Consider the following 22,992-nt stretch of genomic DNA (forward strand, 5'->3'; position numbering starts at 1 on the left):
CTCTGAGTGAAGGAATTCCTCCTCATCTCTGTCCTAAATGGCCTACCCCTTATCCTGAGACTCTGACATCTAGTTCTAGTCAGGGGAAACAACCTCAGCAGGCTCTAATCTGAATGCACAAAGCATTTGTAAAAAGATAGACAAATTAATGGTACAAATAGAGATAAATGGGTTTTATTTAATAGCCATTACAGAGATATATAGTTGCAAGGCGACCAAATTTGTGAACTAAATATTCCAGGGTACTTGACATATCGAAAAGACAGGCAGAATGGCAAAGGAAGAGGAGTAGCCCTGATAAAGGATGACATAAGGATAGTAGATGAAAGGATCTTGGTTTGGAAGATCAGTAAGTAGAATCAGTATGGATGGAGATAAGAAATAACAAGGGGCAGAAAACACTGATGGGAGTAGTTTGCAGGCCCCTGAACAGTAGTTATACCGTTGGACATAGTATTAATCAAGAAATAATAGAAGCTTGTAATAAAGGTAATGCAATAATCGTGGGGGTCTTTACTCTTATAGACTAGGAAAATCAAATTGGCAAAGTTAGTCTGGAGGATGAGTTGATGGAATATGTTTGAGACAGTTTCCTAGAACAATACGTCATGGAACCAACCAGCGAACAGGCTATTTTAGATCTTGTATTGTATAATAAGACATGGTTAATTAGTAAAGTCATAGAAAAGGATCCTCTGGCAAAGAATGATCATAATATAGAATTGCACATGGAGTTTGAGTGAGAAATACTTAAGTAATAACTAGAGTCCTAAACTTAAAGCCAATTGCTGAGGGGCGAGGGGAAGTTGGCATAGGTAGATTGGAAAATTAGATTAAAAAATATGATGGTAGATAAGCAGCGGCAACCATTTAAAGAAATATTCCAAAATTCTCTCAAAATATACATTCCATTGAGAAATAAAAGCTCCTCGGGGAGGGGGGAGGGAAAGTGATCCATCTGTGGCTAACCAAAGGAGTTGAGGATAGTATTAGATTTTAAAAAAGAGGCTTATAATGTTGCAAAGAATAGTAGTAAGCCTGAAGATTGGAAAAGCTTTAGAAACCAGCAAAGGATGACTTAAAAAAAAATGATAAAAAGGGAGAAAATAGAATGAGAGTAAACTAGCAAGAAATATAAAAACAGATTGTAAGCGCTTCTACAAATATGTAAAAAGGAAGAGAGTAGCAAAAGTAAGTGTTAGTCACTTTGAGGCTGAGACAGGAGAAATTATGGGCCCAAAATTGCCCAGGAATTGCTCTGTTTTTTTTGGAGCAACTTGATTTTTCTGGAGTATCTTAAAAATCCCCATTTTGCACATTCAATTTGTGCCAGTGTAAGTGAGTTAGTGAGGATTTTTTACGTTTAGTTTTGTTTTGTTTTGTTCAAAAGGGGGCATTACCAGCCACCTCCGCCTGTTTTGGCAATTTAAGCCGGTTTGGACAGCTAATATTACATAAAGGGGGTATTAGAAAGAGGATATGAAAATTCATCCTGGGCTATAATTGAAGTTTTAAAACAATTTGAATTCTTAAGCTAACCATTGTGCTTGGTGGAATGGGGGGTGGGAGGGGGCGGGCTCATATTTTGAGAATAAAATACTGCCTTCCCCTATCTGGAATAGGAATTGTTAAGGAGCTCCTACCTACTTGGCTCTGTGAAATCTATTCTCTGGAGGCCTGCCATTTTGATCATCACTGCTAAAACATTAGGTATGCACATCAGCGAGTGGTTGTATAGGGAAATCTGAGTAATGTATGAAAAATTAATGTCTTTGGGTATTGCAGGCAGACAGTATAAACTGTTATCCCCCCGCCCCCATTAGAACACATGGGAAATTGCATCTCTTCTGGTCTTTCATCCCAAGTATTGAAAATTATAGTTTAAAAAAAAAATAAGATTGCTGATTTATTAAAACTTCAAATGCATTTTTTTTGCCCTGATTCAAAACAGTTACAGTTGCTTAGCTGTTAATACCTATTCTGTGTATTTGGATTGATGTAGGTAAAGACTGCAAGCTGCCACAAAAATTTGAATGAACTGACTTCATTTTACACATAATTGAATTAAACTGCCAATCAAATGAATGGCACCCCCTGAATGACACTTTTAGATGCAAATTTAAACTTTGTGTGCAACATTGTTTAAAGAAGAGTAATGAGATAATTGGTGTGAACTCATCAGCTCATCAACAGGGCACCGGTTGTGGACCATTGGAGAAGAAAGAGGCTTAAGGTGTGAAATTTTTGGTGGGAACCAAATGTTATCTTGGAGGTTCTAACGTATCCGTGACTTGATGTCAGGCAGTTGGTACAACTAAGCAGCAGTCATTGATGGTGGCAGCACAGTAAAGCTGTGTGTCACCAGCAAACATTTAGAAATTGACCCCTTGCCAATAGATAATTTCACCAAGGCAGTATGTCATGGAGGTGGTCAAGGATTGAAGTTTTGGAGATGCTAGAGGTGTTTGTATGAGAAAAGGCAGATAAGCCATTGCAAAGGTATTTTTTGGGGACAACTATATAGAGGAGGCTGATGGTCCCAATTTTGGAGGTAAAGAAATCCATAAGCTCCTTGCACTTGGCATTAGAAATAAAGATGGAGGGGGCAAGGGAATGCAGGCTGTAGGAGCTAAATTGTAGTGCAAAGGTTAGTTTAGGGTTGTTATTTTCTATGATGATCCTGGAGTAAATATGAGAGAGTTAAGGTGCACAGTATGTTTGAGTGAATGCAAAAGGGCAGAAAAATCTGAGAAGAAGCATAAGAACATAAGAAATAGGAACAGGAGAAGGCCATATGGCCTCTCGAGCCTGCTCCGCCATTCAATAAGATCATGACTGATCTGATCATGGACTCGGCTCCACTTCCCTGCCTGTTCCCTATAACCCCTTATCCCCTTATCGTTTAAGAAACTGTCTATTTCTGTCTTAAATTTATAAATTGATAAATTTTTCAATATCCCAGCTTCTACAGCTCTCTGAGGCAGCGAATTCCACAGGTTTACAACCCTCTGAGAAGAAATTTCTCCTCCTCTCCATTTTAAATGGACGGGCCATTATTCTAAGATTATGTCCTCTAGTTCTAGTCTCTCCCATCAGTGGAAACATCCTCTCTGCATCCACCTTGTCAAACCCCCTCATAATCTTATACGTTTTGATAAGATCAGCTCTCAATCTTCTGAATTCCAATGAATAGAGGCCCAACCTACTCTACCTTTCCTCATAAGTCGACCCCCTCATCTCTGGAATCAACCTTGTGAACCTTCTCTGAACTGCCTCCAAAGCAAGTATATCCTTTCGAAAATATGGAAACCAAAACTGCATGCAGTATTCCAGGTGTTGCCTCACCAATACCCTGTACAACTGTAGCAAAACCTCTCTGCTTTTATACTCCGTCCCCTTTGCAATAAAGGCCAAGATTCCATTGGCCTTACTGATCACTTGCTGTACCTGCATATTAATTTTTTGTGTTTCATGCACAAGTACCCACAGGTCGTGCTGTACTGCAGCACTTTGCAATCTTTCTCCATTTAAATACTAACTTGCTCTTTGATTTTTTTTCTACCAAAGTGCATGACCTCACACTTTCCAACATTATACTCCATCTGCCAAATTTTTGCCCACTCACTTAGCCTGTCTATGTCCTTTTGCAGATTTTTTGTGTCCTCCTCACACATTACTTTTCCTCCCATCTTTGTATCATCAACAAACTTGGCTACCTTACAATCAGTCCCTTCTTCTAAGTCGTTAATATAGATTGTAAATAGTTGGGGTCCCAGCACTGATCCCTGCAGCACCCCACTAGTTACTGATTGCCAACCAGAGCATGAATCATTTATCCCGACTCTGTTTTCTGTTAGTCAATCCTCTATCCATGCTAATGTATTACCCCCAACCCTGTAAACTTTTATCTTGTGCAGTAACCTTTTGTGTAACACCTTGTCAAATGCCTTCTGGAAGTCCAAATACATCACATCCACTGGTTCCCCTTTATCCACCCTGTTTGTTACATCTTCAAAGAATTCCAGCAAATTTGTCAAACATGATTTCCCCTTCATAAATCCATGCTAACTCTGCTTTTCCAAATGTCCTGCTACTGCTTCTTTAGTAATGGACTCCAACATTTTCCCAAACACAGATGTTAGGCTAACTGGTCTGTAGTTTCCTGCTTTTTGTCTGCCTCCTTTTTTAAATAAGGGCGTTACATTTGCAGTTTTCCAATCTGCTGGGACCTCCCCAAAATCCACTATCCCTGCCGCTACTTCTCTTATGACCCTAGGATGCAAGCCATCAGGTCCAGGGGATTTATCTGTCTTTAGTCCCATTATCTTACTCAGTACCACCTCCTTAGTGTTTGTGATTCTGTTAAGTTCCTCCCCCCATAGCCCCTTGACTATCCACTATCGGAATATTGTTAGTGTCCTCTACCGTAAAGACTGATACAAAGTATTTGTTCAGAGTTTCTGCCATCTCCATGTTCCCCATTATTAATTCCCCGGTCTCTTCCTCTAAGGGACCAACATTTACTTTAGCCACTCTTTTCCTTTTTATATACCTATAGAAACTCTTGCTATCTGTTTTTATATTTCGTGCTAGTTTACTTTCATAGTCTATCTTCCCTTTTGTAATAATTTTTTTAGTCATTCTTTGCTGGCTTTTAAAAGCTTCCCAGTCTTCTGTCCTCCCACTAGTTTTGGCCACTTTGTATGCCCTTGTTTTTAATTGAATACCGTCCTGGAAGATTTAGAAGTCCTCAAGGGTGGGGGAGTCACTTGCTGCCAAAGGCTAAGTGAGGAGAATGAGAAAGAAATTTCAATAAGGGAAATCACACCAGGGCCTTGGGAGAATGAGGACTTAAAAAAATAAATGAGAGGAGTAGCAGAAAGTCAGATGCTCAAACAAAAACAAAGTCCCAGAGGAGTAAAGGGGACAGGCCAATTTGCGATCTGGAAATGGGAGCCATGGCAGTTTAAGGAGGAAGCATAGTGAAACATGTTCTCGGGTAGGGTGGCCTTGATAACTTTCACGTCAGCCAGGATTATTTCAGCCCATGATGTTGTGGAGTGATCCAGAGCAAGGTCATGGATGGAGCGGGTCTTTTTGGCAAGATAACAAACATTTTGCAGGACGACAAGGAATGGATGGTTAATATGCATCTTGGAGAGGGTGGAACAGGAAAAATGAAAAGTAGAAAGACCTGCGTTTAGAGGCAGTGGCACACATTTAAGGAGATATTTCGTAACTCGCAACAAAAATATATCCCAATGAGAAGGATAGATTGTAAGAGAAGGGATAACCATCCGTGGCTAACTAAGGAAATAAGGGATGGTATCAAATTGAAAACAAGGGCATACAATGTGGCCAAGACAAGTGGAAGACCAGAGGATTGGGACATTTTTAAAAGCCAGCAAAGAACGACGAAAAAAATGATAGAGAGGGAAGATAGATTATGAAAGTAAACTAGCACGAAATATAGTAAGAGTTTCTACAGGTACATAAAAAGGAAAAGAGTGGCTAAAGTAAATGTTGGTCCCCTAGAGAGGATGAGACTGGAGAATTAATAATGGGGGACAGGGAAATGCCAGAGATGTTGAACAATTATTTTGTATTGGTCTTCACGGTAGGAAGACACCAAAAACATCCCAATAGTGGACAATCAAGGCGGTATAGGAAGGGAGAAACTTAATACCATCACTATTGCTAAAGAAGTAGTACTCGGTAAAATAATGGGACTATAGGCTGACAAGTCCCTGGACCTGATGGCTTACATCCTAGGGTGTTAAAAGAAGTGGCTGCAGAGATCATGGATGCATTGGTTGGAATATACCTAAATTCCCTGGATTCTGGGGAGGTCCCAGCAGATTGGAAAACCGCAAATGTAACGCTCCTATTTAAAGCAGGAGGCAGACAGAAAGCAGGAAACTATAGACCAGTTAGCCTAACATTGATCGTTGGGAAAATACTGGACTCCATTATTAAGGAAGCAGCAGCAGGACATTTGGAAAAGCATAATTCAATCAAGCAGAGTCAGCATGGTTTTATGAAAGGGAAATCATGTTTGACAAATTTTCTGGAGTTCTTTGAGGATGTAACGAGCAGGGTGGATAAGGGGGAACCAGTGGATGTGGAGTATTTGGATTTCCAGAAGGCTTTCTATAAGGTGCCACATAAAAGGTTACTGCAGAAGATAAAAGTTCACAGGATTGGGCATAATATATTAGCATGGATATATATTGGCTAATTAACAGAAAATAGAGAGTCAGGATAAATGGGTCATTTTCCGGTTGGCAAGCAGTAACTAGTGGGGTGCCGCAGGAATCGGTGCTGGGGCCTCAACTATTTACAATCTATATTAACAACTTGGATGAAGGGACCTAGTGTAATGTAGCCAAGTTTGCTGATACAAAGATGGGTGGGAAAGCAAATTGTGAGGAGGACACAATAAATCTGCAAAGGGATATAGACAGGCTAAGTGAGTGGGCAAAAATTTGGCAGATGGAGTATAAAAGGCCTCAATTTTGGCCGAGCCCATTTTTCGGCACACTTACCGAGTTCTGGCGCTTATCGACGTTCCGAGGAGCGCCGGAAAAACTTTTTGCAACTTTGGCCGCTGTCCGGCCTCTTCACTGCAGTCACGCAGCATGGCCAGTCAAATCTGGGTGGAGCCTGCGTTCTGCGCTCAAATGTGCCGGGATGTCTGCACATGCGCAGTGGAGTCTGCTGGTGATGTCCGTGTATGAGCAACAGCGCTGAGAGTTGGCAAGCGACCATTTTTAAGGAGCTAGCTCGCTGCTTGTGTTTTGGTGCCAGAAGGAGTGCTGTGGTAGGAAAATAACTGCTGAATTCAAGAAGCTGTGCTCTGTTTGGTAAAATCAGTGCTGCATGCGAGCAGAAGTGCCAGAAGGAGTGCTGTATTTGTAAAAATCACTGCTGCATGCAAAATAAGGACTGTGTGTTTGGAAAAATCACTCTGTCAAAGTGCTGTGAGTGTCTCAGAGCAGCTCCAACAATGCAGCAACATGCACCAAGAACAAAGAATTTCTTGCATGAAGTGGTGGCGATACTAGTTAATGTCATTGAGAACAGATGGCAGAAGCTGGATACCAGCAGAGGTCTCACAAAAGTGCCACCCAAAGAAATGAAGAAACGCTGGAACCAAGTTGCAGAAGATTTCTGCGCATTGGTGAATACCGAGATCTGGAAGCCAGTGTAAAAAGAAATGGCAGGACCTTGGTCAAGTAGTTAGTGTAAGTAATATTTTCAATTATTCAATGCAATTGCAATTGTAAATGTGACCAGCTGTATATCTCCCACCCAGCAGAAAGACACCCTCTCTTTAAAAAGTTGCATTTTCATCTTTGCAGAAGAAATTGTCCCACAACAAAAGGGAAAGAAATCGAACAGGAGGAGGCCTGCCAAATCTGCACCTACTGACACGCTTGGAAGAGAGGGTTGCTGCTTTGATGGGTCCTACCTGGAGAAAAACAATCAGTACTGCACAAGCTGGGCCCACACTCGAGGGAGAGAGTAAGTCCTGAAAATTCATCGTGGCCCTTCAACCTGCTGCCTGGCCTGCTCATGCCACTCATCCTGTCCCCTCCTCTGCTGCTAACCATTTGACTGTTCTGTTATATTTTGCAGAACCTGTTGCCAATCCTGAAGATCCAGAAGAAGATTCAGACCTTGCGCGGACGAGCCTGAGCATGAGAACATCTTCCAAGTCAACCCTCCAGACCAACTTGGGGGTGAGGGGGAGTTGGGTCAGCTGGATGAAGCTACCACTTATATACTGAATTTCGAGCAGGTGCGGTTATCGGAGTTGCCAGCCCCTTCCATGACTATTGATTTAAGTTCAGGTGGGACATTCCATGGTTTCCCCCATTCCATGACTAGTGTTTTGAATTCTGTTGGGACAGTCCATGGTTTCTCGCAATCCGAGGTTGCGGGTCCCAGTAGTGGGATGCAGCAAGTAACACCCAGGGCCCCACCATCCAACGATGCGGGTCCCACTGGGATACCGAGAGGCACACCCAGGGCCCCACTGTCCGAGCCAACGCTCCTGAGATGCAGGATGCAACAGATATGGTTCAGATCATGGCATTGAGTGGGGAGAGCATTGACCTTACCCGATCACTCCTGGACACCATCAGTGGGTTGAGTGATGAAGTAGCGGGACTGTCTGGAGAAGTAACAGCAATCACACAGGAAATGAGAACGATGTCCAGGAAGGTCAGTGAGGGAATAGTGTCCATGAGGGAGTGAATGTCAGAGGTAATGCAAAGCACAGCAGTGATCATGAGGGAGGGAATGTCAGAGGTAGTGGAAAGGACGACACTGGCAATGACACAGGCCATCAGGGAGGGAATGTTTCAGTCCGCGGAGGGTGCATGAGGGAGGGCATGTGTGAGTTAGCTGCTGCAATAGGGGAACACACCCAGACCATGCGCCCATTGACAGAATTAACTGTCACTCCCACTGCAATCCCCGCACCAGCCTCTGAAGAGACCCAAGCTGGGCCCTCCACATTAACACCTGACCCCCCCACCACTACCACCACCCATCAAGAAGTGCACATTAAACAAGACCAAAATGACTGTGCCACAGCCTGCAGGTAGGAGTGGTGGAGCATCCCAAGACCAAGCGCGGCAGGTGGTGTTAGACTCAGGGGGATGAGAAATGGGTGCAGCCTTTTTTTGCTGCTGTTGTTGATGTTACTGTTGTAACTGTTTTCAAATTGAAAGTTTTTTGTAAGTTCTGTAAATTTACAACTGTATAAGTGATAAAGTTTTTGTGATCTTAAGGAGTCATATTAAAGTAAAGTTTGATACAAGAATAATTGTATGACACTAAAGTTAAGTACATTGTAAACTTCTGAATAAAATATATTTTACATTAAAACTGAATCATGTTCCATTAACACCACACAACATTATGGAACAGCTCCAAAAAATAAACATGTCCATGCAGAATAGTTGTCGCTGAGCTCTCAGGCATCAGTAAAGCGTTCACGGATGAGCTGCTGGCGCACGGCTCGAGCAGTCGTTAAAGGAACGCGATGGCCCGCCCTCCTCCAACCTAGTGCTCCAGCCTCGGGTACTTGCATGGTTTCCTCATCCTCGTCATCATCCTCCACCACCACCTCCTGCTCGTCACCTACATCTTCAAAATCATTATCATCAGCCACTCTCATCGCAGGTGGGTCTTCTTCCTCTGCCAGCTGCTACTGCCTCAGGAGTGCTAAGTCATGCAGCACACAACAATGAACTGACCGACAATCTCTGGAGTATTGCAAGTAGCCTCCGAAATGGTCCAGGCATTGTAAATGCTGTTTCAAGATGCCAATGGTCCTCTCTCTCATGCTGCACGTTGTAATGTGCGACATGTTGTGTATTGATGGTCAGCTTTCCGTCCGGGTTACGTGTAGGGGCATCATGAGCCAGGTGGCGTGGCCATACCCTTTGTTTCCCAGTAGCTAGCTCTGCCCTTCTGACTGCTGCTCAAACATGTCAGATATAACGCTGTCATGTAGGATGAATGCATCGTGGGTGCTGCCAGGATATCTTTCATCGACTGACATGATGCAATGCATGTTGTCACACACGAGCTGCGCATTAATGGAGTGGAAGCCTTTTCTATTCGTGAACAGCTCGGCATCTTCCAAAGGTGCTCGCAAGGCGATGTGGGTACAATCAATGCAGCCCTGTACCTTTGGGAAGCTAGCAATCCTCGAGAACCTCACAGCCCTGTCATGGATTGCTTGGGCGGTCATTGGGAACTTGATGAAGTCATTCCTCCATACATACAGTGCAGTCGTGACCTGGTGAATGGAGACATGTCTTGCATGTTGAGAGATGGCGCACACATCTCCAGTTGTAGCTTGAAACGATCCGGAGGCATAGAATGAAAATGCAGCTGTAACCTCCGGGAGGAGGCCAGCATTGCAAGAGCGGAGCCGACGCAGGAGTATAAAGAGCGGCGACAGTTTGGAGCAGTGGCAGTCGGGAGGAGACCAGCATCGCGAGAGCAGAGCGGGCGTGTAAAGGGCGGCGGCAGTCTGGAGCAGTGGCAGTCGGGAGGAGGCCAGCATTGCGAGAGCAGAGCGGGCGTGTAAAGGGCGGCAGCAGTCTGGAGCAGTGGCAGTCGGGAGGAGACCAGCATCGTGAGAGCAGAGCAGGAGTGTAAAGGGCGGCAGCAGTCTGGAGCAGTGGCAGTCGGGAGGAGGCCAGCATTGCGAGAGCGGAGCGGGCGCGGGAGTAAATAGGACGGCGACAGTTTGGAGCAGCGGCAGTCGGAAGGAGGCCAGCTGCAGCAGGGGCAGAAGGTTTTTAAAAAAAAAAATTGAAATCGAAGTGTGCCAAGCAGGTAAGTGATTGGCTGATGGATTGGTGAGTATTTTTTCTTTTATCTTTAAGAAACCTTTAGCATTGTTGTAGTTTAGGAACTGCAATTAAATATGTGATCTTTATTATCTAAGGAGAACAAATAATTAAATTGGCTGTTTGCTGAGTGTGTTTTGCTAAGGTTTAGAACTTAGAGGTTCTACTTGATAGTTGCGAGTGTAACTAGAGATGGCAGGGCAGCTCAGTCCTGTGGATTGCATATCCTGTGGCATTTGGGAAATCCTGGATGCTTCACGCAGCCGGGGCGACCATGTGTGCAGGAGGTGTCTCCAGCTGCACCAACTCTAGCTCCGTGTTTTGGAGCTTGAGCAGCGGCTGGAGTCACCGCAGTGCATCCGCGCGACGGAGAGCAACGTGGATAGCACGTTTCTAGAGGCGGTCACCCCACAGCTTAAGAGTGTGCAGGCAGATAGGGAGTGGGTGACTGCCAGACAGAAGAGGAGAACTAGGCAGGTAGTGCAGGAGTCCAGAGTCCACCTCGCTCTCCAACCGTTATTCTGTTCTGAATACCGGTGGGGGTGATGGTGGCTCTGGGGAGTGCAGCCAGAGCCAAGTCCATGGCATCACGGGTGGCTCAGCTGCATGGGGGGGGTGGAGGGTGGGAGGAAGAAGAATGGAAGAGCTATAGTGATAGGGGATTCGATAGTCAGGGGAGCAGACAGGTGTTTCTGCGGCCGCAGGCGTGACTCCAGGATGGTATGTTGCCTCCCTGGTGCCAGGGTCAAGGATGTCACTGAGCGACTGCAGGGCATTCTGAGGGGAGAGGGTGAACAGCCAGAGGTCGTGGTCCACATCGGTACCAATGACATAGGGTGGAAGAGGGATAAGGTCCTGCAGGCAGAGTTTAGGGAGCTAGGAGAGAGATTTAAAAAGCAGGACCTCAAAGGTAGTAGTCTTCAGATTATTCCCAGTGTCACGAGCTAGTGAGTACAGAAATAGGAGGATAGAGCAGATGAATACGTGGCTGGAGAGATGGTGCAGGCGGGAGGGCTTTAGCTTCCTGAGGCATTGGGACTGCTTCTGGGGGAGGTGGGACTTGTACAAGCCGGACAGGTTGCACCTCAACAGAGCCGGGACCAATGTCCTCGCGGTGGGGTGGGGGGGGAGTTGCTCGTGCTGTTGGGGAGGGTTTAAACTAGCTTGGCGGGGGATGGGAACCTGAAAATAGATTCAGTAGGGAGGGAAGTAAAGCTGGAACTATAAAGCAAAAATAAAGAAAGTGAGTTTGAAGGAGAGGAGAAACGAGCAGGAAAAAAAAGTAAAAAACCAAACTTAAAGGCACTATTCTGTAAAGGCACACAGCATTTGTTACAAAATAGATGAGTTGACGGCACAAATTAAGACAAATGGGTATGATCTGATAGCCATCACAGAGACATGGTTGCAAGGTGACCAAGACTGGGAATTAAATATTCAGGCGTATGTGACAATCCAGAAGGACAGACAAAGGAAAAGAGGGTGGGGCAGTTCTATTGATAAAGGATGGAATCACTGCAATAGTGAGAAACGATATTGGCTCAAATGATCAGGATGTTGAAACAGTTTGGGTGGAGATAAGGAATAATAAAGGGAAAAAGTCACTGGAGGGCATAGCTTATAGGCCCCCTAACAGTAGCAACTCGGAGCATAAACCAGGAAATAGTGGAGGCTTTTAAAAAGGGAACAGCAATAATCATGGGTGATTTTAACCTCCATATTGATTGGACAAATCAAATTGGTCTGGGTAGCCTTGAGGAGGAGTTCATAGAGTGCATAAAGGATGGGTTCCTTGAGCAGTATGTAACGGAACCAACCAGGGGGCAGGCTATCTTAGATCTGGTCCTGTGTATTGAGACAGGATTAATAAACAATCTCCTAGTAAAGGATCCCCTTGGAATGAGTGATCATAGCATGATTGAATTTCAAATTCAGATGGAGGGTGAGAAAGTTGGATCCTAACCAGCGTACTAAGCTTAAATAAAGGAGACTATGAAGGTATGAAAGTTGAGTTGCCTAAAGTGGACTGGGAAAATAGATTAAAGTATAGGACGGTTGATGAACAGTGGTGTACATTTAAGCAGATACTTCACAACTCAAGAAAAATATATTCCAGTGAGGACGAAAGGGCGTAAGAGAAAAGATAGCCACCCGTGCCTAACTAAAGAAATAAAGGACGGTATCCAATTAAAAACAAGGGCATACAATGTGGCCAAAACTAGTGGGAGGACAGAAGATTGGGAAGCGTTTAAAAGCCAGCAAAGAATTACTAAAAAAAATGATTAAGAAAGGGAAGATAGACTATGAAAGTAAACTAGCACGAAATATAAAAACAGATAGCAAGAGTTTCTATAGGTATATAAAAAGAAAAAGAGTGGCTAGAATGAATGTTGGTCCCTTGGAGGATGAGACTGGGGAATTTGTAATGGGGAACATGGAGATGGCAGAAACTGAACAAATATTTTGTATCAGTTGTTACGGTAGAGGATTTTAATATTCCAGCAGTGGATAGTCAAAGGGCTATAAGGGGGGGGAGGAACTTGACACAATCACAATCACTAAGGAGGTGGTACTGAGTAAGATAATGGGACTAAAGGCGGATAAATCCCCTGGACCTGATGGCTTGCATCCTAGGATCTTGAGAGGTAGCGGCAGGGATAGTGGATGCATTAGTTGTAATTTACTAAAATTACCTGGATTTTGGGGAGGTCCCAGCAGATTGGAAAACTGCAAATGTAACGCCCCTATTTTAAAAAAAAAAGGAGGCAGACAAAAAGCAGGAAACTATAGACCAGTTAGCCTAACATCTGTGGTTGGGAAGATGTTGGAGTCCATTATTAAAGAAGCAGTAGCAGGACATTTGGAAAAGCAAAATTCGGTCAGGCAGAGTCAGCATGGATTTATGAAGGGGAAGTCATGTTTGACAAATTTTCTAGAATTCTTTGAGGATGTAACGAACAGGGTGGATAAAGGGGAACCAGTGTATTGGGACTTCCAGAAGGCATTTGACAAGGTGCCATATAAAAGGTTACTGCACAAATAAAATATTGGGAGTGGGGAGTAATATATTAGCATGAATAGAGGATTGGCTAACTAACAGAAAAGAGTGTCGGGATAAATGGTTCATTCTCGGGTTGGCAATCAGTAACTAGTGGGGTGCCGCAGGGATCAGTGCTGGGACCCTAACTATTTACAATCTATATTAACGACTTGGAGGAAGGGACTGATTGTAACGTAGCCAAGTTTGTCGACGATACATAGATGGGAGGAAAAGCAATGCGTGAGGAGGACACATAAAATCTGCAAAAGGACATAGACAGGCTAAGTGAGTGGGCAAAAATTTGGCAGATGGAGTATAATGTTGGAAAGTGTGAGGTCATGCACTTTGGCAGAAAAAAAAATCAAAGAGCAGGTTATTATTTAAATGGAGAAAGATTGCAAAGTGCTGCAGTACAGCAGGACTTGGGGGTACTTGTGCATGAAACACAGAAGGTTAATATGCAGGTACAGCAAATGATCAGGAAGGCCAATAGAATCTTGGCCTTTATTGCAAAGGGGATGGAGTATAAAAGCAGGGAAGTCTTACTACAGTTATATAAGATATTGGTGAGGCCACACCTGGAATACTGCGTGCAGTTTTGGTTTCCATACTTAAGAAAGGATATACTTTGGAGGCAGTTCAGAGAAGGTTCACAAGGTTGATTCCAGAGATGAGGGGGTTGACTTATGAGGAAAGGTTGAGTAGGTTGGGCCTCTCCTCATTGGAATTCAGAAGTATGAGAGGTGATCTTACGAGGGGGCTTGACAAGGTGGATGCAAGGAGAATGTTTCCACTGATGGGGGAGACTAGAACTAGGGGGCATGATCTTAGTATAAGGGACTGTCCATTTAAAACCGAGATGAGGAGAAATTTCTTCTGAGGGTTGTGGATCTGTGGAATTCGCTGCCTCAGAGAGCTGTGGAAGCTGGGACATTGCATAAATTTAAGACCGAAATAGACAGTTTCTTGAATGATAAGGGAATAAGGGTTTATGGAGAGCGGGCGGGGAAGTGGACCCGAGTCCATGATCGGATCAGCCATAATCGTATTAAATGGCGGAGCAGGCTCGAGGTGCTGTATGGCCTTCTCATGCTCCTATTTCTTATGTTTTTATGTTCAACTGACAAAGCAGTCCACCTGTCGCTTCTCGGCTGCAGTTCTGGTCTCAGCAACTCTCACATCTCACGGACAACTTCTCTGCGGAAACGCAGCCTTCTGACACATTCTGTATCACTCGGGTGCAGGTACGAACGCTTCACTCGAAATTGCTGAGGTGGGTAAGGCCTCTGCCCAGCAGCCTACGGGCTCTGATGTTCCTGATGTGATGAGCTCGAATCAATTGTCTCCTACGTAGCACAATGATGCAGAACGCTTGCAAAAGGTATGGCATTGTCCATATTAACCCCATACTTAAAGTTAAACTTTCAAAGGTCAAAACGGCAGGAAAGCAGGCAGCACAGGTTTGCAGTTCTCTTTTTTTTTCTCTCTATCTCTCTCTTTTTGCCCCCCCCCCCCCCAAAGGCCTGTACGGATGGACCACACCCAAAGGTCTTTTGTCCCCCTCCCCCCACCCCCCTTGAGTCTTGTGACCTCTCTTTCCCCCCCCCCCTCCCCCGAGTCTTATGATCTCTCTCTCCCCTCGCCTCCCCCCCCCCCCCCCCCCCGAGTCTTGTGATCGCCCTCTCCCTCTCCCTCTCCCTCTCCCTCTCCCTCTCTCTCTTCCCCCCCCCGCCGACCCCCCCGCCCGCCCCGGCCTCTGTTGAATTGCAACCTCTCCCTCTCTGGCCCCTGATGCTTGCCAGCTCCCCTCCTACCTCCGCCCCAACCCCCAACCTCTCCGTTGATTTGCTTGCTGCCCTCTCTTCTCGCTCTCCAGCTCCCTCCTCCTCCTCGCTCTCCAGCTCCCTCCTCCTCTCGCTCTCCAGCCCCCTCCTCCTCTCGCTCTCCAGCCCCCTCCTCCTCTCGCTCTCCAGCCCCCTCCTCCTCTCGCTCTCCAGCCCCCTCCTCCTCTCGCTCTCCAGCCCCCTCCTCCTCTCGCTCTCCAGCCCCCTCCCCCTCTCGCCCCCCACCTCCCCCTCTCGCTCCCCACCTTCCCCACCTCCCCCTCTCGCTCCCCACCCCCCCACCTCCCCCTCTCGCTCCCCACCCCCCCCACCTCCCCCTCTCGCTCCCCACCCCCCCCACCTCCCCCTCTCGCTCCCCACCTCCCCCTCTCGCCCACCTCCCCCTCTCGCTCACCTCCCCCTCTCGCTCCCCACCCCCCCACCTCCCCCTCTCGCTCCCCACCCCCCCACCTCCCCCTCTCGCCCACCTCCCCCTCTCGCTCACCTCCCCCTCTCGCTCCCCACCCCCCCACCTCCCCCTCTCGCCCACCTCCCCCTCTCGCCCACCTCCCCCTCTCGCCCACCTCCCCCTCTCGCCCACCTCCCCCTCTCGCTCACCTCCCCCTCTCGCTCCCCACCCCCCCACCTCCCCCTCTCGCCCACCTCCCCCTCTCGCTCACCTCCCCCTCTCGCTCCCCACCCCCCCCACCTCCCCCTCTCTCTTCTCCCACCCCCCCCCCCCCCCTCGCTGCCAGAGAGGGACACTGCGGCCGGGGGGGGCGGTGCTGCAGTCTGTGAGTAGAAATTTAGTTTTTTTTAAATTTATTTTTAATTTTTAATTGTAATTTATTTTTTGATTTGTTGATTTATTTATTTATTTATTATTGATGATGGTTCTTTATTTATTTGTAAAAGTGAAGTGTTTAATGTTTCTAAATCCCTCCCCCCCCCCCCCCCCCATCTCTTGTTCTCTACGTCTGATTTATAAGTGTACGCAAGGTTTTTCTGAGCATACAAAAATCTACACTTACTCCATTCTAAGTTAGTTTGGAGTAAGTTTTCGCTGCCGAAACTTGCAAAACAGGCGTAAGTGGCCGGACACACCCCCTTTTGAAAAAAAATCTGTTCTACAATGGAACTATTCTAACTCACTCGTACTGGAGCAAACTAAATGCCGAGAATTGCAATTTCTAAGATGCTCCATTCTAAACTAGTTTCTCCAACAAAACAGGAGCAACTCAGGCCAAAACTTGAGCCCTTAGTCTGGGAATGGTATAAACACAAACAACCTTTCAGTTTAAAAATGGGGAGTGAAAAAGAACATCGAGGAGATAGTTGCATCTCTGCCAACATTGCTATTTTCTCAGAGTTATATGGCTGGGATCTGGTTTGACTTAATTTAGCCCCTTTCATGAGACTACCTGTGCCAAAAACTGCCAGGAAGAGCCATCGGTCAGTGAACCCCAAGTTTGGAGAACCTCTGAATGTAGTTCCGGAAAAAAAAATAATTGGAAATTGATAGACTTATCACTAGAGCACATTTTGCTTTGGTGCAAGGAAATAGTTCTAATATTTCTTTTGAAAAAGACATCAAACTTATTTAATTAAAATCTTCTATTTCAAAATATATATCTTGAAAGCTACTTTAACTTTCATTTAATGAATTTGATAATTATAAATTTATGGCCAGATGACAGTTCCGTAAATGTCTTTCTTAACGTACAGCAAAATGTCGGGATGAGTATGAAAACGAGTTCACTCTCAAAATGTTCACAGAAAGGACTAAAAGAAGTCCCTTTTGTTTTGCTTGCATTTGCAACAGACAGCTTTCAGCAGACAGGCTAAAAGATATGGTGTGAGATGTCTTGTATATCCTTGGATAAAGCAAAGGTCAGTTATTCAATTATTGTAAATGTCCTTTGAAGTATGTCAATGTGGGATCTGTAATCAGCCATTTTTTAAATGTCAGAGCCAGCTGTGCAGAGACTTTGAAACCTTCCTGGAGATAGTAAAGAACAAGTGTGATTGTAAGGCTGTACATCTCGTATAATCTTTTTCAAGTAATTGCTGAGAGGTTTGTCGGCAAAGAAAATTCCAGACTTCAATGTGTATATCTGCACAATAAAAGTCAGATAGATATGCTAAAGCATCTTGTTTGTAAAACTTAGTTCATTTTTAAGTTAATGGAGGACCCAGGCTGTATCAATAAAAATCAAACGTCTGTAATCGTGTCATTGAGGACTTGTATATTTTTGGGGAAAAGCTGACTATGAAGGACCACAGTGGGAATTATATTACCATTACCTGGTTTATCCTGGGGATTGTTTGCAGATTATTTTTCAATATGGCCTTTGATTTTTTTTTGGAGGATCATTTGAGTGTTTTAAATCACACAGATGGGAATTCAATTTTTTGTTTTAACTTTCTGGATTTGATTGTTTGCTTTAAAATAAAAGGGCTGTGATTTTTGGCTTTGGATAGTATTCTGATGAAGTATTAATTAACCCTTGGATTGCTTGCAAGTATATGGAAACTTTTCTTTCCCAGAACTGACCAGATTTATTTGTTTTTAACTCGTACTCGGTGACACTAATATAATAATATTAGTTGAGTAATTACAAGACTAAAACATAATTGTTTTATATTAACCCCAAACTGTTAATTAAATACCTAAAATACAATTTTTATAACAGTAAAATTTAAGCACTTCACCAGTTTGTGTCTTGTCATGTCCTTTTTATTCCCTTCTACCCTTTTCTCTCACCATTTTAAAAAAAAACTTTAATTGTATTCTACTTAGCCTAATTTCTTATCTACTTTTTGGAAGTGCGAATAACTTTTTTCAAAACAAAAACTTTCTTTCACCTCTATTCTAGACAGATTTACCTGTCGGCACTAGGGGATCTAAAATGGAAAACAACATACGGAAATCTGCACGATAATCTAGCCGTTGAGCTTTGTGCTTTTTACACTGTTTATTCATATGAGGTCACCCAAATTGCCCCATTTAGACTGGCAAACTCACTGTATAGTGAAAATGTTAGTCAGGACTTGACTTCACAGCAGTCTCAGGCTGTAGTTATACCACAGTGACTGACTCTCAAAACAGTATCCATGGAGTTGATGCACTGTTCCCCATGCACTATTTCCCTCCCTTTCAAAACTGCCAACATCGCCCCTCTCTTGGGGGAAAAAAAAAACCCGGGACCAGCTTTTTCAATGTTAAATTTCACATATGCAGGAAACTTTGATTGGGCCATGCAGCCCCTTAAGGGGGCCGTGCACCCTAAAAAACATTTGGGGGAAGATTATCCGTCTTTATTTTCAGAAGGCCTTTGATAAAGTCCCACAAGAGATTAGTGTGCAAAATGAAAGCACATAGGATTGGGGGTAATGTATTGGCATGGATTGAAAATTGATTAACTGATAAACAGAGTAGGAATAAACGGGTCTTTTTCGGGGTGGCGGACAGTGACTAGTGGGGTACACAGGGATCAGTGCTTGGGCCCCAGCTATTACCGACCTTACCTTACCTTACCTTACCTACCTAGTATTATTTAAATGGTGATGGCTTGGGAAGTGTCGATGTACAGAGCGACCTGGGTGTCCTTGTACACCAGTTATTGAAAGCAATCAGTTAAGAAGGCAAATGATATGTTGGCCTTCATTGCAAGAGGATTTGAGAACAGGAGCAAGGATGTCTTAACTACAGTAGTTATACAGGGCCTTGGTGAGACCGCACCTGGAGTATTCTGTGCAATTTTGGTCTCCTTACCTAAGAGAGGATATACTTGCCATAGAGGGAGTGCAGCGAAGGTTCACCAGACTGAATCCTGGGATGGCAGGACTGTCGTATGAGGAGAGATTGGGTCGACTAGGCCTGTATTCACTAGAGTTTAGAAGAATGAGAGGGGATCTCATTGAAACGTATAAAATTCTGACACGGTTGGATAGATTGGATGTGGGGAGGATGTTTCCCCTGGCTGGGAAGTCTAGAACAAGGGGTCACAGTCTCAGGATAACGGGGTCGGAAATTTAGGACCAAGATGAGAAATTCTTTCACTGAGGGTGGTGAACCTGTGGAATTCTCTACCACAGAAGGCTGTGGAGGTCAAGTCACTGAATATATTTTAGAGGGAGATAGATTTCTAGAAACAAAAGGCATCAAGGGGTATGGGGAAAAAGCAGGAATATGGTGTTGAGATAGAGAATCAGCCATGATCATATTGAATGGCGGTGCAGACTCGCAAGGCCGAATGGCCTACGACTGCTCCTATTTTCTATGTCTATGGCCCCAAGTTTCCACATGATTTGCTCCTGATTTTTAGGATCAACTGGTGTAGAACGGAGTATCTTAGAAATCGGAATTCTCGACATTTAGTTTGCTCCAGTTCTAGTCAGTTAGAACAGTTTCACTTTGGAACAGAATTTCTTTTTCAAAAGGGGGCGTGTCCGGCCACTCACGCCTGATTTCAAAGTTTCGTGAGTGAAAACTTACTCCAAACTAACTTAGAATGGAGTAAGTGAAGATTTTTGTACGCTCGAAAAAACCTTGTCTACACTTTAGAAAATCAGGCGTAGGTTACAAATTAGGCGTCAGGAACGAGGTGGGGGGGGAAGGGAAATCATTAAATTCTACAATCAATCCTTAGTTATACGTATACAAATATTATACAAATAAATCAAACCTGAATAAAAATTTATAAGCAAAGAAAAGATTAAATAAACCATGTTCCTACCTGTGTGAAATAGCATCAGCCTTCGAGCTGCTGTGCTTCAGGCAGGCCTTTCATGTTGGAGACAGGCAGGGATGTGGCGTCAGTGTCTCGACGGCAGCGGCAGCAAGCTTCGAGCTGAGCTGCAGTGCTTGAGGCAGGCCTTCATTCTCTTCGTGGCTGGCCGCGAAGAAGCAGCACCGGACGGACCCGAGGCCATTCGGCCATGAGATATCAGCGGCGTCAGTGGCTGGCCGGCAGCCCAAGAATCAACAGCGGTCCGACCGACGTGAGGCCATTCGGCCATAGGATATCAGCGGCGTCAATGGCTGGCTGGCATCCGAAGAATCAACACCTGACACACGCAGCTCTTTATGGTGCTTGAGGCCATTCGGCCACGCTTTAGGGGCGGCGTCAGTGGTTCGACGGCAGCCGAAGATATAGCAGCAGCCTTCGAGCTGTGAGGGGGACTGAGGCCATTTGGACAGGGAGAGGCAGCCACGTCGACAGTTTTATATTTAAATTTGCAGAATGGGTGCTGCATTGTCAACACCACCACATATTATGCAATGGTTTGCCATCACTTCACTGCACAGGAGAGAATTGATTAGAGCTCACCGCACCAGGAACGTCGTAGCCCGTAGGTTGATGGGTAGGAGACCTTACCCACGTCGACAATATCGAACCAGGCGCTCGTACCTGGACATGAGCGAGGCTGATTGTGTGAAAAGGCTGCATTTTCGCAGAGAAGTTGTCACTGAGATCTGTGATATGGTGAGAGCAGATTTGCAACCCAGAAGCAGAAGGACAACTGCCTTGTCTGTTGAAGTGAAGGTAACAGCTGCACTTTCTTTCTATGCCTCGGGATCGTTTCAGGCTACCACTGGAGATGTGTGTGCCATCTCTAAACGTGCAATACATGCCTGCGTTTACCAGGTCACGGCTGCACTTTATGCGCGAAGGAATGATTTCATCAATTTCCCAATGACCGGACAAGCGATCCATGAGAGGGCTGTGGGCTTCTTCAGGATTGCCGGCTCCCCAAAGGTACAGGGCTGCATTGATTGTACCCACATAGCCTTGCGAGCACCTGTGGAGGAATCTGAGCAGTACCGAAATAGGAAAGGTTTCCACTCTTATCAATGTGCAGCTCGTGTGTGACGACAAGCAGCGCATCATGTCAGTCGATGCGAGATACCCTGGCAGCACCCATGACGCGTTCATCCTAAGCGACAGCGTTCTATCTGACATGTTTGAGCAGCAGCCAGAAGGGCAGAGCTGGCTACTGGGAGACAAAGGGTACGGCCTGACCACCTGGCTCATGACGCCCATACGCGTGACACGGACAGAAGCTGACCATCAATACAACATGGTGCACATTGCGACGCGCAGCATCATTGAGAGGACATATTGACATATTGAAACAGCGATTCCGATGCCTGGACCATTCCGGAGGACAGTTGCTAAACTCTCCTCAGTGTCGGTCACTTCACTGTTGTGTGCTGCATGCTTCATAACTTAGCCATCATGAGGCAGCAGGAGCTGGTAGTGGATCCCGAAGACCGACGTGAGGGTCCAGAGCATGATGATAGTATTACGGAAGACCAGGATGTGGATGATAACGACAATCAGGAAAGCATGCAAGTGCCTGATGCCGAAGCACGAGGTCGGAGGAGGGCCGTCCATCCTTTAACGATTGCTCGAGACTTGCGCCAGCAGCTCATCCGTGAACGCTTCAACTACTGATGCCTGAGGGCTCTGCGAACACTTTTGCATATGGACATGTTTATTCTTTGCAATTGTTCCAATGTTGTGTTGTGTTAATGGAACATGAAACCGTTTTAATGAAAAAATATTTTATTGAAAAGTTAACGTCACTCTAATAAAATATTTGTTGTATCAAACTATACTTTTTAATATGACTCTTGAAGATCACTTATAAACTTGTAAAATTACAAAACACTTTCTATGTGAAAAATTTTACACTCTAAGATCACTTACACTTCAAGATCACTTTTTAGATGCAAAATTAAATAATTTACAGAATGTGAGAGCATTTACACTATAAGATCACTTGAAAACCCTGAGATCACTTATGTTGTAAAGTTACAAAACTTACAAAACAGTTTCATTGTGAAAAATCTTACACTCTGAAGAACACTTAAACTTCAGGATCACTTTTTAGGTGCAAAATTAAATAAGATACAAAAAAATGAGAGCATTTACACTAAGATCACTTAAAAACCATAAGATCCCTTATAAGTTGTAAAGTTACAAAACTTACAAAACAATTTCAATTTGAAAAACGCTACTACAACCACATTAAGAACAAGAACAAAAGCAGCAAAGAAAGGCTGCAACCATGTCTCATCCATATCTCAGTGAATGTTCACTTCCTCATGGGGGTGTCATTTGATTGGCTGGGCTGTGTGCCCTTATTGCAGCAGCGACCTCAACCAGGCCCATCCTGACGGCCTGTGCCGACACTTGCATGCCCTCCCTGATGGCCTGTGCCGTCGATTGCACTCCCTCGGACATTCCCTCCCTAAGTTCCCGTGTCATTACTGCTATTTCTCCCGTCAGGACCGTCAACTCTTCACCTACTGCATTGACGCCACCGATGAGTGATCGGGTAAGCTCATTGGTCTCCATACCCAATGCCACAACCTGAGTCGCATCTGTTGCACGCTGCATCTCAGGAGAGCGTGTCTCCAATCTCCTTCCCCTCTGCTTGGGTCTGCCTCGTGGCACCACTACACTGGGAGGCGCAGGCACGGACGGTGGGATGCTCGGTGTTGCAAGCGGCACCACTACACAGGGAGGCGCAGGCTGGGACTGTGGGACGCTCTGTGTTCCAGACGGCAGAACTAGAGGGAGAGGCTCGGGCTGGAACGGTAGGACGCTCGGTGTTCCAGATAACAGCACTCGAGTGCGAGCCGTGGGCTGGGATGTTGGACGAATGGGTGTAAACTGCTCCATGATATCAGCAGCAACACTGGGACCCGAAGCGTCGGAATCAAAACCATAGTAGGTGGAACCAG

The 22,992-nt window shown here is 45.2% G+C and overlaps 1 protein-coding gene across 1 annotated transcript in view; it reads left to right on the forward strand.

Annotated features, from left to right (window-relative positions):
* nfxl1 (nuclear transcription factor, X-box binding-like 1) overlaps nucleotides 1-22,992 on the forward strand; it is a 233,424-nt gene that overhangs the window by 119,811 nt on the left and 90,621 nt on the right. The gene's annotated exons all lie outside the window — the stretch shown is intronic.

Source organism: Pristiophorus japonicus, chromosome 2 (assembly GCF_044704955.1).
Source record: "Pristiophorus japonicus isolate sPriJap1 chromosome 2, sPriJap1.hap1, whole genome shotgun sequence".
Classification (NCBI taxonomy): Eukaryota; Metazoa; Chordata; class Chondrichthyes; family Pristiophoridae; genus Pristiophorus; species Pristiophorus japonicus.